This window comes from Physeter macrocephalus, chromosome 12, assembly GCF_002837175.3.
Source record: "Physeter macrocephalus isolate SW-GA chromosome 12, ASM283717v5, whole genome shotgun sequence".
Taxonomy (NCBI): domain Eukaryota; kingdom Metazoa; phylum Chordata; class Mammalia; order Artiodactyla; family Physeteridae; genus Physeter; species Physeter macrocephalus.
In genome coordinates this window covers 22,798,404-22,810,501 of record NC_041225.1, presented here as the reverse complement: position 1 = coordinate 22,810,501, position 12,098 = coordinate 22,798,404, and the positions used below count along the sequence as shown (strand labels likewise).

Genomic DNA, 12,098 nt, shown 5'->3' with positions numbered 1-12,098 from the left:
ATAGAAGATTAATTCCTGATGGTTCTTTATTTCCTTCATTTAACTTTTTTTTGGGGGGCGGTGTCATTTGTTTTTCTCCATTTGAAGCAGAAGACCAGAGTAGAATCTGGTATGACTCCTGATTCTGGAGGACGTTTTTATTCTGTAATCCCCAGGGGCTGGAGGAAAGCTGAGGTCACAGGGTACCTCTAAAGTCAGGGAAAATCATTGAGAAAATTGGGCTTTTTATAATTTATGCTGATAATTGAGCACTGACAGCTCTGGAAGGAGTTTTCTAAATTTTTCATCGTGAAACTGGATTTTGACTATATATTGAAGAGAGGCGCATGCATTCTTCGTAACCTAGGAGTCTTCACTGTGGCTTGACCCAAAGGAATAGCTATTGATGAGCTTTCCTTAAGGAGTGGGTAAAATAGTCCCAGGACTCCCTGCTTCAATAAGGACACCGTGGAATACACTGCCCCTGGGGCTCGGGGCTAGCGGTGGGCCGGGGGCGGGCGGCTCATGCCCAGCACTACATTTCGGTTCCAGGGGGGCCACCAGCAGCCGTCCACTCCTCCAGCCCGACTTCCTCAGGTGGCAGCGCCGTCCAGCCCCTCCCAGGAGTGATGGATGGGTGGATGGATTCATTCATTCCTTCAGCAGGTGCACTGCCCAGCGCCGTCGCGGTGCTAGAAGCAGGGCGGCGAGCGAGTCCGGCAGGCCGCGGGGGAGGAGAAAGCGCGGCCCCGGCAGCGGCAGCCTCGCCGCGTTACCGACCCCGCCCTGCGCCCGGTAGGCTCCGCTCGAGCGCCCGCGGGGATCGGCGCGTCTCCCCCCGGACCCTCGAGGCAGCCGCGCCGGGAACCCTGCAGACCCCCGGCACCGGAGGCCGGAGGGGCGCCCCCCTCCCCGTAGCCCGGCCCGGGGCGGGGTCTGCAGGCGACGCGGGGCCGCAGGCCGGACGGGGCCTGGCGCTCCCGCCCTCGGCCGTCCACGTGACGGGAAGCGGCGGGGCCGGGCTGGAGCCGGAGCCGGGGCCGGGGCCGGGGCCCAGGAGCGCGCGGCCCAGGAGCGCGCGGCCCGGGGCACGGGGCCCGGAGCGGCCGGAGCGCGGGCCGGTGAGCGCGGGCTGGGCAGGGAGCGCGGGGAGGGTGGGGCTGGGGTCGGCAGGGGCTCGGGGCGGCGGCCTGCGGGCAGGTGCGCGGACAGGTGCGCGCAGGCAGGTGCGCGGGTGGCGGGCGCGCGGCGCCGGGAGGCGGCGGCTGTGCGGCTGCGCGCTTTCGGGGCAGGGAAGACCCGAGACTTGGTCCGGGTTTGGGTGGGCTTTCGCTGTTCTGGAGGGAGGAGCCCGGCGGGACGACACCCCGTGCCCCTCGCCCGTCTCCCCACCACCCGTGCGTGCGATGGTTTTGTCGCTGTGCTTGACGTCTCCTGGAGCTCGTGGGATTTGAGAGTGCAGATTCCGGGCCACATTCGGGCCTGTTTGGCCTGTACTGGGAGACGGGGCAGGGGTGCGATGGGAGGAGGGGAGACCGCGCCCCTGTTCTCCCCTGGGACGGAGGTGCGGGTGGGAGGAAGTTGAGTTCTCCGCTTCTCGCCTCCTGTGTTTTAAGGGGTGGCTTTCAAGACACAAGCTCCCGCCTGCACCTGCCATTGCTTCCGCCACGGGCTGCTGGGTGACCATCACCCCCCAGGCCCTACCTGGCCTCTGGAAATGGGGGTTCACACAGCGCCTCTTAATGCACACGGACTGTACTGGGTGCTGGGGTCCCAACCTGTCGGATCAGGGTTCCATCCTTGAGGAAGGGCTTGGGGAGGGCAGGCAGCTGCGGGGACAGTGGTGGCAGGTGAAGACCCGGGGAGAATGTGTGAGGAGGGTCCGCTGCAGTGTGAGCTGGCAGACCCTGGCCCAGAGCTCACGGCTGGAGGCGCCCCCCGAGCCCACCACCCCTCCTCTGACCGCGCTTCTCTGTCGGTCAGCCGGAAATTCCAGCCCTATGGTCAGATAGGAAGGAACATCTGGCCAGCTGCTTCCTTTTCTTTTTCCTTCCATTTCTGGCAGCCACGCAGCCTCAGTGGTCACTGAAGCGGCCTCGGGTGTGTGGCGCTAGAGGCCGTCTACCACTAGCCTTCGCAGGCCCCGTTCCTTTGTGAAAAGGGGCAGTGCTGCTCCAAGGCGGTGGTGGGCATGGAGCTGCAGGTTCAAACCCTGACGCTGCCACTTCCTAACTGGGAGCCCAGGGCATTCACTGGATGTTCTGAGGCTCAATTTCTTCAATCAAAATAGGGGGAATATGAGAAAAGATACTTGCATTCCAGGAAGAAAATGTGCATTGGGCACAGAGCCTGGCACTTAGTAGGTGCTCGATGAATTATTGTTACTAAATAGAAATGAGGTTGTGGGGTGGTAGCTGTCTCAGCTCTGAAGTCCGCGGTCTTGGCTCTGAGTAACTGTTAACCCAGGGAGGGCTCTCCTCTGGGGTGAGACTCCCCGGGGGCTCTGAGCTCCAGTTTGCTGTGCACGTTTTACAAAGACACGGGGGACAGGTGTGGTGCTAGCCCTCGCCGTCAGGTGCGTCCGCTGCCTTTTCTCTTCCACTCGGACGGTGGACGGCAGTCCTCGGGTCCTACAGGTGGAGGCAAGTTGCCGCCCACTGCGGGCTCCCAGGACGCTCCAGCCTCTACCTAACCCTCCAGTGACAGGGATTTTTGTCAAGAGCCTGTTCTTCCCTCAGGCAGCTCCAGTTGACGAGTTTTAAAAGCACAGAGCTCGCTGTTTAAAAAACGTGAAATTTCCAGGCCTGATCTGCAGCTAGCATTTCTGTTCGTAAAAAAAAAAAAGGAGTTATTATGGTTTATTCCTTCACGCTAATATTAAAATTTTGTGATCCTTTAAGAAAACTCGAGGAAATTTGACTTAACGAGTTAAGCATCTTCATCTTGGTCTCAGTTCTCATTAGAAATGCATTAATCATTTGTGGCAGCCAGGTGTTTGGATACTGCCCAACAATTCGGCCTGTACTTTATAACTCGTCTCCTCTGTGGCAAACCTGGCCCGTTTTTCTTGCTTGAACAATACCGTACTACAAAATGAACGTAGAAGTAACAAGTTAATTTGGGGCTACCCCGAGTGAGCTGGAGTGCTCCATGCAGAAGGGCAGGAGTAGTCATTGACCGGGTTGTGAAATCGTGCAGATGATTTGAGATCAAGATCTTTTGATAGTCAAGTAGCTGCTGTTGGGTAAATTAAAGATTCAGGGGCTTCCCTGGTGGCGCAGTGGTTGAGAGTCCGCCTGCCGATGCAGGGGACGCGGGTTCGCGCCCCGGTCCGGGAGGATCCCACGTGCCGCGGAGCGGCTGGGCCCGTGAGCCGTGGCCGCTGAGCCTGCGCATCCGGAGCCTGTGCTCCGCAACAACAAAAAAAAAAAGGTTCAAGAAAAATAACATGTGAAAGAGGACAATTGCCTAGCATCCAGTAGGCCCTCAATAATTCTTATGATGGTTTGAAGGTCCGGTATTGAGGAAGATGTCACAAAGGAAATGCCCTGGAGATCCATACCCCTCCTCTGCTCCTTGTTCACCTCCCCTGCCCTGCCCTTCCCAAATCCCTGCTTCAGTTATAACTGCTGATGCTGCTGTTGCAGGACGCATATGACATATATACACAGAGACACGCAAATGCATATATGTGGTATGTGTATATATGTATGTGTACATACACTTGTGTGTGTATATTTACATATATATGTATTTAAATAATTCTGATTAGTATTGTCCAGGAAAAGGGTCCCAACTATGAATAGTTACATATAGGTATGTACTGGGAAAAGATCAAAATGACAAGTTAGTTGTTCGGCCTTAGCTGTATTTTTTTCTTCTTCTGTTTTAAGATACTCTTTCAGGTCATTGAAACAGGTTTATTGTGATGTAACTAGCCTTATAATATCTCTGTCACATGAGTGCAAAAGAGAACGTTAAACGGTCATCCAGTGGTGTCCTGATTTTCAAAAGGGGGAAAAGTTGTCTTTGGAGCAGGTCAGTAAATGTGTTGTCGATTCCTGGTGGATTTCAGGCCCAGGTCACTGAGCAGCCGGCTGTGAGAGCTGAGAGAAGCACAGGGGCAGCATGGGCTGCAGTCCCTCAGAACAATTGACGCCACAGAGACGTGTGTCCCGTTTAGATAAGATTACCGGGCTAGCGGAGTAACGTGTCCACGTGTCACTCTGTATCTGAGGTTGAACAGGGCAGTGCTGACTGCACTCCATTTGGGAAGAAGCGTTTATTGGTGACACAGGTTGTTTAGGGGGCGTGGGAAGGGGGCGAGGCATTTGGCCACAGAGAAACCTAAGAAGGGAGGGTGAGGCGGGTCCTGGGCGCCCTCTTCTAGCCTCGGGATGGAAAGCGAGGACCTACTGCTGAGGGTCCCTCGGGAGGAGCCGCAGGAGGACCCCACCTGTGGGCCTCACACCATGGTGCCCCCCGTGTCTGGGGTTGTCTGAGTTCTCTTCGGGAATCCGAAGTCACACTCGCCCCCTTTGGTCAATGCAGTACGAAGAACATGGCCTTGGAGTCAGAAACAGAAACGGGGGTGAAGTCCCAGTTTCTTCACCTGCAGCTGTGTAGCCTCTGTGTCCACAGTGACACCCGCCTCTTGGAGCGAAGCATCTGTGCAGACCCGGGGCCCAGGGCCGCAGTCAGCTGGTGCCCATCCTTCATCCAGACTCAGAGCGGCCTTGACCCCGGGGTGGGCAGTGTTGCACAGTGGTTAGGGCCCCGCTCTCCGTGGTCCTTCAGCCTGTGAGAGCTCCATCTCTCCCTGCGGAGTGGAGTGATGAGAGTGCTGGCCTGGTCGGCCACTGCGGTGAGCTGGAAGAGCCCAATTGATCTGGAGCCTGGCACGTGAGGACCATCCCAGGGGGTGTGGCTTCCCTAGGATACTGTTATCACTACCCTGTCCTCCACAGGAGCCAGAGAATAGCCCAGAGGGAGCGTGTCATCCCCCCAGATTCGAGGAGGGGACAGGCCCAGAGGCTTTAAGTGACTTGCCAGGAATACACCCTCTGTCCACCTGAGTCCATCCCAGACTTCCCCGGCTCCCCTGGTCCAGCGTCTGCTCGGGCTTCTTCCTGGGTCCCCGAGAAACTGGCCCCGAGCTTGTTTCTCAGCCTCCATGGGAGAGAGGCCAGGTGACCTGCGGTGTTGTGAGACCTCCTTTCCGGCCCCTCCGCTCAGCTCCGTGCTCTGGGCCTCAGCTGTCTCTCCTGATCTTATGGGACCAACGTGATAACCTGTTGACGTGGGGTTGAAAGCAGCCGATGAAACTTGGCAGGCTGTGTATCTCCCCCCGGCCCTTTCCTGGAACGTGAGAATGTGTGACAACTTTAATTCCCTTGTAGGTTTGATATTTTCAGACCTGATTTCAGTAGAACTGCTATTTTCAGTTTTCCCAAAGATTTCCGCCTTCTAGAGTATTGGTATCTCAGGTCTTTATAAATGCGTTTACCCAGGTTAATGGAGAAACTTGTTACGAAACGTTTTTCTATGAAGGTCTGTTGTTAAAATGGCAAAATAAAAATGTTTTAAAAGTTGTATTTGTAGGGCTTCCCTGGTGGCGCAGTGGTTGAGAGTCCGCCTGCCGATGCAGGGGACGCGGGTTCGCGCCCCGGTCCGGGAGGATCCCACGTGCCGCGGAGCGGCTGGGCCCGTGAGCCGTGGCCGCTGAGCCTGCGCGTCCGGAGCCTGTGCTCCGCAACGAGAGAGGCCCCAGCGGTGAGAGGCCCGCGTACTGCAAAAAAAAAAAAAAAGTTGCATTTGTAGAAATACTGTAAATGACAGGCAGATTCAAGGAATGCAAGCTCTCTTACAGCTAACGCCTGAACTCCTCTGACCAGTGGCGGGCGCTTGGAGGGTCTCTGCCATGCTCCCTGGGCCCACTTCCGAGACTCTGACCCCCAGTCAGAGTCTTTCTTTCTTTCTTTTTTAATTTCTTGGCCGCACCCTGCGGCATGCAGGACCTTAGTTCCCCAACCAGGGATCAAACCCGTGGCCCCTGCGGTGGAAGCGTGGAGTCTTAACCACTGGACCCCCAATGAAATCTATTTTCTGATGAATGGTTTCCGTCCCTTGAAACGGTGCCCAGGGAGTGGTTTTTGCTCCCTATCCCTTTTGACAGCTGGTGGGTTTGTAGAGCACCTCACATGCTTGCAGACGTAGACATGGCTTTCCAGCTCAAGTGCCTGAGGAATTGAAGGGTTCAGAACTGAATGTAGCTAATAAAACAAGGGACCAATGTGGAATAATATGATTAGGTTAATGAGTGTAACTTCTCTTTGTAAGTAAGAGGAAAGGTTGGCCCAGTTTACATTTTTAAGGGCTTCGCATCTTGTGATCAGTTTGGAGTTTACCTTTTAGGCAGTGGCACACTTTCCGAAGCGCTTTAAGGGGGGTGGTGACGTGATGTTTGAGATGTGAGGTCCATGGTCCTGCCCATCTTCCTGTGTTGGCTTAGAATCAGGCCTGGCTCTGGTCCAAACGTTAGAATGACTGTGTCATCTCTATTCACTTATAAAGGACTATCAGAAAATTTTTTTAAAATGTAAAATGGGACAATAGCAAATCTGCCTTTAGGTGAAGTGTCCTTTTTAAAATGTAGGTAAGAATTAATCTTTAGCTGGTCCATAGGGGAGCACCTCCTGTGATAGGGCTGTGATACCGATTGATGGGTGTTTACCTCTAAACTGATACATCTCTGATGCACATATGCTGCGTAGGGCTCTATAGAGTTTGTTTTATTTTAAAGTGTCGATGTAATCCTCAAATGTGTGATTCTTTGCAGACACACAAGATGCCATGCCCATCTTAAGGCTGTTCTCATGTTATGTGAATGTTCTGTGACAGGAGGTAACAGTGTCCTTTGGTTCAAGAAAAGTAATTATTGGCGAGGATCCCATCTTAATAAACAGCACTTTGTCATAGCATTCTTTTAGCAGGATATATTTATTTCTGGCTCAGATCAGGAGTCTATATGTATATATGTATATTTTTCTTTGTTTAATCTCGTAACCTTGGGTCTACGAGTGTCTGTATGCGTCTAGATAATCTTTCTACTCCAAACATTGCTTTTATTCCATGTTTATTCTTTCTGCTGTGACTTTTACCCGCAGCGTGGAACGTTTCCATTGCTCCAGGTTCTTGCAAATACCCAATGTCATAGGACTTCAGAGGTGTTGTCCGCTTGATGGGTATGCAGCGAAGTCTCCTTGTAGCTGCAGTTTGCAATTCCACATGGTTCTGCAGGTTGATCACTCCTCCACGGCTGCTGGCCATTCACGTCTCCGCTTCTATGAGAAGCCGGATCACCTTTTGCCCGTTCTTCTGTGAGATTCGTGTTATTTTCTTCCTGTGAGAGTTCTCTGGACCATCCAGGCGTCTTTTTGTCAGACGTGTGAGGTCAGCGTCTTCTCCCCCATCCTCATGTTTCTTCATCTTAACTTTTCCCTTTCTTGATGGTATCTTTTGAAGAACGTAGGTTTTACATTTTAGCGTGAATAAATTTATCTTTCTCCCTAGGGTTTGTGCTTTTTTATCTTATTTTAGAAGTTCTTCCCTACCTTAAGGTCATTAACATATTTTCCCCCTATTTTCTTCTCAAAGTTTTAAAGTTATGCCTTCCATACTTAAGAATCTTCATCCATCCGGAATAATTCTGATGTTTGGTATAATGTAGGACTCTAGTTTATCTTTTTTCTTCTCTGTGGATATCCAGTTGCCCAGCACTGTTTACTGAGCATGTGCGTGCTCTGTATACACCCCGTGATATACAGTGCCACCTCTGTCATATTTCTAGGTTCCGTATATGCACGGTCTGTTTCTGAGCCCTCGGGTATGTTCTCTTGGGTTCGTCCTGTACCAGCACCACATTATGTAATAGCCATCACTTTATATCTCATCTTATCTGTTGAGTCAAGTCCCCTTACCTTACCTTTTTCAGAAGTGTCTTGCTTTTTTGGGTCCTTCTCTGCATATGAATTTTGTAGTCTTCCTGTTGAGTTATACACACACACACACAGATACACGCATATATACCTGTTACAATTTTATTGGAATTGCATTTTTTTCTCTGGGTCTTTTAGGGGCAAGTTTGTTTTTTATGGAAGCAGAATTTTGCATACAGTAAAATACACCGAACCTAAGTGCGAACAGTTCAGCGAATTTTGACAAACCCATACACCTGTGCAACCAATACCTCAAACAAGATGTAGGATATTTGTGTCACCCCAGAAAGTTCCCTTGTGTCACCCCTTTCTTTCCAAAGTAACCACTGTTCTGACTTCTATCACTATAGATGAGTGTTGCCTGCTTTTGAACTTCATATACATGCAGACACACGTATGTGTATGGTTTCTTTCACTTAGTGTTTTTGAGATTCATCCATGCCGTTGGCTTTAGCGGTGGTTAATCCTTTTTATTTCCAAGTTGTATTCTGCTTTGTGAATACTCCACGTATGGGTACAAATGGGTAAAACTGAGCTGTTTCCTGTTTTGGGCTATTATGAATAAGGCTGCTATGCACATTCTTGTACAAGTCTTATTGTGGGTGTTGCCATGTACTCCGGAGAAATGGAAACATTAAGAGCGGAACTGCAGGGTGACAGGATATATGCATGTTTAACTTTGTAGAAGACCACCAGATGTCCAAGGCAACAGTACCATTTTATCCTCCTTCCAACAAAGTATGAGGTTTCTAGTTGTCCTTGAGCCTTATTAACATTTAGTGTTGTCAGTCTTTTTTTTTTTTTTTTTTTCGTCTGTACGCGGGCCTCTCACTGTTGTGGCCTCTCCCGCTGCGGAGCACAGGCTCCGGACGCGCAGGCCCAGCGGCCACGGCTCACGGGCCCAGCCGCTCCGCGGCACGTGGGATCTTCCCGGACCGGGGCACGAACCCGCGTCCCCTGCATCGGCAGGCGGACTCTCAACCACTGCGCCACCAGGGAAGCCCTTGTCGGTCTTTTTAATTGTCGCCAATGTAATAGGTGTGAAATTGTATCTCATGGCTTAAAATAGATTTCTCTGATGACTAATAATGGTGAACATCTTTTCATGTTCTTATTGGTCATTCACATACCTTCACTTTTGAATCTTTTTCCCGTTTAACAACTAAAGTTGTCTTTTTATTTTTGGTTGGTGGGAGTTCTTATATATTCTGGAAATGAGCCCTTTGCCTGATATGTATATCACAAATTTTTCTCCCACTCTGGGGCTTGCTTATTCGTTTCCCTAATGGTGTCTTTCAATGGATACACATTTTAAATTTTTATAAAATCCAGTTTATCACCTTTTTTTCTTTTCTGGTTAGTGCTTTTTGTATCCTAAGAAATCTTTATATACCCTGAGGCGCCAAAGATATTCTTCTGCCTTTTCTTCTAGAAGATTTATAGTTTCAGCTTTTGCTTTTAAAATAATTTGATGCATCTCAGATTAATTTCTGTACATGGTATGAGGTAGGGATAATTGAGGTTAATTCTTAACCCCATTTAAGGTTATCCACATGTTCCAGTGCCATTGATGGAAATGACTTTACTTTCCCCACTGAATTTCATTGGTGCCTTTGTCAAGAACCAATTGAATACACATGTGTGGGTCCAATTTTGGACTTTCTCTCCTGTTCCATTGATCTATTTGCCTATCTAGATATCTTAATTACTCCAGTTTTATAGCAATTGCTGAAATCAGTGTAGGTCCTTCAACTTTGTTCTTTGTTTTCAAGATTGTTTTGACTATTCTAGGTACTTGGATTATCATTTAAATTTTAAAACCAGCCTGTCAATTTCTGCAGAAATGTATGCTGAGATTAAATATCAGGTCTTCCTTAATATCTAGCAATAAGATTTTATGATTTTTCTCCTTGAAGTTCTTACACGTCTTTGCTAGACAATTTCTTCATACCTTAATTTTTGTATACTACTGTAAATGTCCTTTAGTCAAGATTAAAATTTCTAATTGTTGCTCGTGTGTAGAAATGCAGATTACTTTGGTATACTGATTTTTTTGATTAAAGGATATTTCTAACCTTTTATTAATTCTCATAGATTATTTGTGAGTTTCCACGCAAACGGTACTATCACCTGTAAACAATTATAGTTTTATGTCTGTCTTCAATTCTTTGTAACTATTCTTTTTCAACTGGTGAAGACTTCCATCACAGTGTTGACTACAGATGGTGTATTAGTTTGCTAGGGCTGCCGTAACGAAGTACCCTAAACTGGGTGGCTTAAACAACATAAATTTTTGTTGTCCCGCAGTCTGGAGTAGAGAAGTGTGAGATCACGGTGGTGGCGGAGGTGGTACCTCCTAAGGACTCTGAGGGAGAATCTATTCTAGGCCTCTCCCCGAGGCCCTCACAGCCTTGGGTGTTCCCTGGCTTGTAGATAGCCATCTTCTCCCTGTGTCTCCACGTGTCTGTCCTCTACGTATGTCTGTCTTGAGTCCAAATTTCCCCTCTTTATAAGGATACCACTCATATTGGATTAGGGTCCACCCTAATGACCTCATCTTAACTTGATTATCTGTAGGGACCCTATTTCCATATAAGGTCATATTCACCGGTAATGGGAATTAGCACTTTTTAACATATTTGGGGAGATTTAATTCAACCCACAAGAGATGATAAGGGTCTTGTTCCTTCTTTTATGTGTTTTCTCTGTTAATCTTTAAATGTGCTCAGTTAAACTGGCAGATTTTATTACCTTAAACCAGTATTGCATGCCAACTTATTCATATTGTGTTCATATATACACACACACACACACACACATATACATGTATTGCTTGACTTAGTGTGCTAACATTTAATACTTTTGCATGTTTATTTATAAGACTGATCTGTGATTTTCCTTTTTGCTATATCCTTATCTGGTTTGGATATCAAAGTTATACTTTACACTGGCTTTATAAAATGAAGTAGGATACGCCCCTTCTTTTTTTTTTTTTTTTTTTTTGCCGTACGCGGGCCTCTCACCACTGTGGCCTCTCCCGTTGCGGAGCACAGGCTCCGGACGCGCAGGCTCAGCGGCCATGGCTCACGGGCCCAGCCGCCCCGCGGCACGTGGGATCCTCCCGGACCGGGGCACGAACCCGCGTCCCCCGCATCGGCAGGCGGATTCTCAACCACTGCGCCACCAGGGAAGCCCTCCTTCTTTTTTATTCTCAGGAGAATGTATTGTGTAAAATTGGAATTATGCGATTGCCAAAGTTCTGGTAGAACTGTTAGGAGATCCATCTGGACCTGGTGCTTATTTTATGGGACAGCGTCCATGAAATCAGAGTATAGCCCGAGGTCTTGCATTGTGTACACGCATCAGCTCTCCCAGGCTCGGCCAAGTGCTACGAAGAGAAGTAGGGCCTCTAGAACCCTATACGGCTGTTTTAACAGTTCTTCAAGTAAAGAACACAGAAAAACGTTTTTGAAGCTTATGGGTAATCTCAAAATCTGCTGCCCAGCTCTCTGTGTAGCAGCAAGAAGGGACTGATTGAACTGAGGTGTCCTAGGAAACCTAAAGGGACCTAGGAAGTTGCCAAAGCAACAGCTTCTTTTGACAGTGGCTTCAGGTGTAACTACAAGATACTGTGTACATCTGTAGAAGAAAACTAGTATTTTTACATTAACATTTTCAAAGACACTCAGATTCTGATTATCACTAGTGGTGGTGTGTATATTCTTAATTTGGTGGAAAGTAATCACTAATATTTAAATTTTGGCCCTTAGCACACACGTTGCTTTGTAGTGTTACTTGTGTAGTTTTCTATTATGTCCTTAATGAGATTGGGAGACTCTTGGGAAAGGCACAGTGTCTTGTAACTTTTTTTGCACACATACAGGTGCTTGTTGCATATGTAATGTTATCTTTTTTTATTGTCCATGAATGTATTAATATTTTTCCATTTTTTTCTCTAGGTATATATTTTGCAATTTTGAGAAAACTGAAATATTGATCTTTTAAATTACAGCCATGCTTTTAAGGTGCAGTTCTAAGAAAAAGTTAGTTTAAATATCAGATCAGGGCTTCCCTGGTGGCGCAGTGGTTGAGAGTCCGCCTGCCGATGCAGGGGACACGGGT

The 12,098-nt window shown here is 48.7% G+C and overlaps 1 protein-coding gene across 8 annotated transcripts in view; it reads left to right on the top strand.

The window, feature by feature from the left end:
• Window positions 1-1,019: 1,019 nt before the first annotated feature.
• Window positions 1,020-12,098, top strand: part of TGFBRAP1 (transforming growth factor beta receptor associated protein 1) — a 62,163-nt gene continuing 51,084 nt past the window's right edge. For all 8 annotated transcript variants that reach the window (XR_003682239.2, XR_008618819.1, XR_008618818.1 and 5 more), the window contains exon 1: window positions 1,020-1,100. The gene's annotated coding sequence lies outside the window, so the exon portion shown is untranslated. The remainder of the gene's footprint in view (window positions 1,101-12,098) is intronic.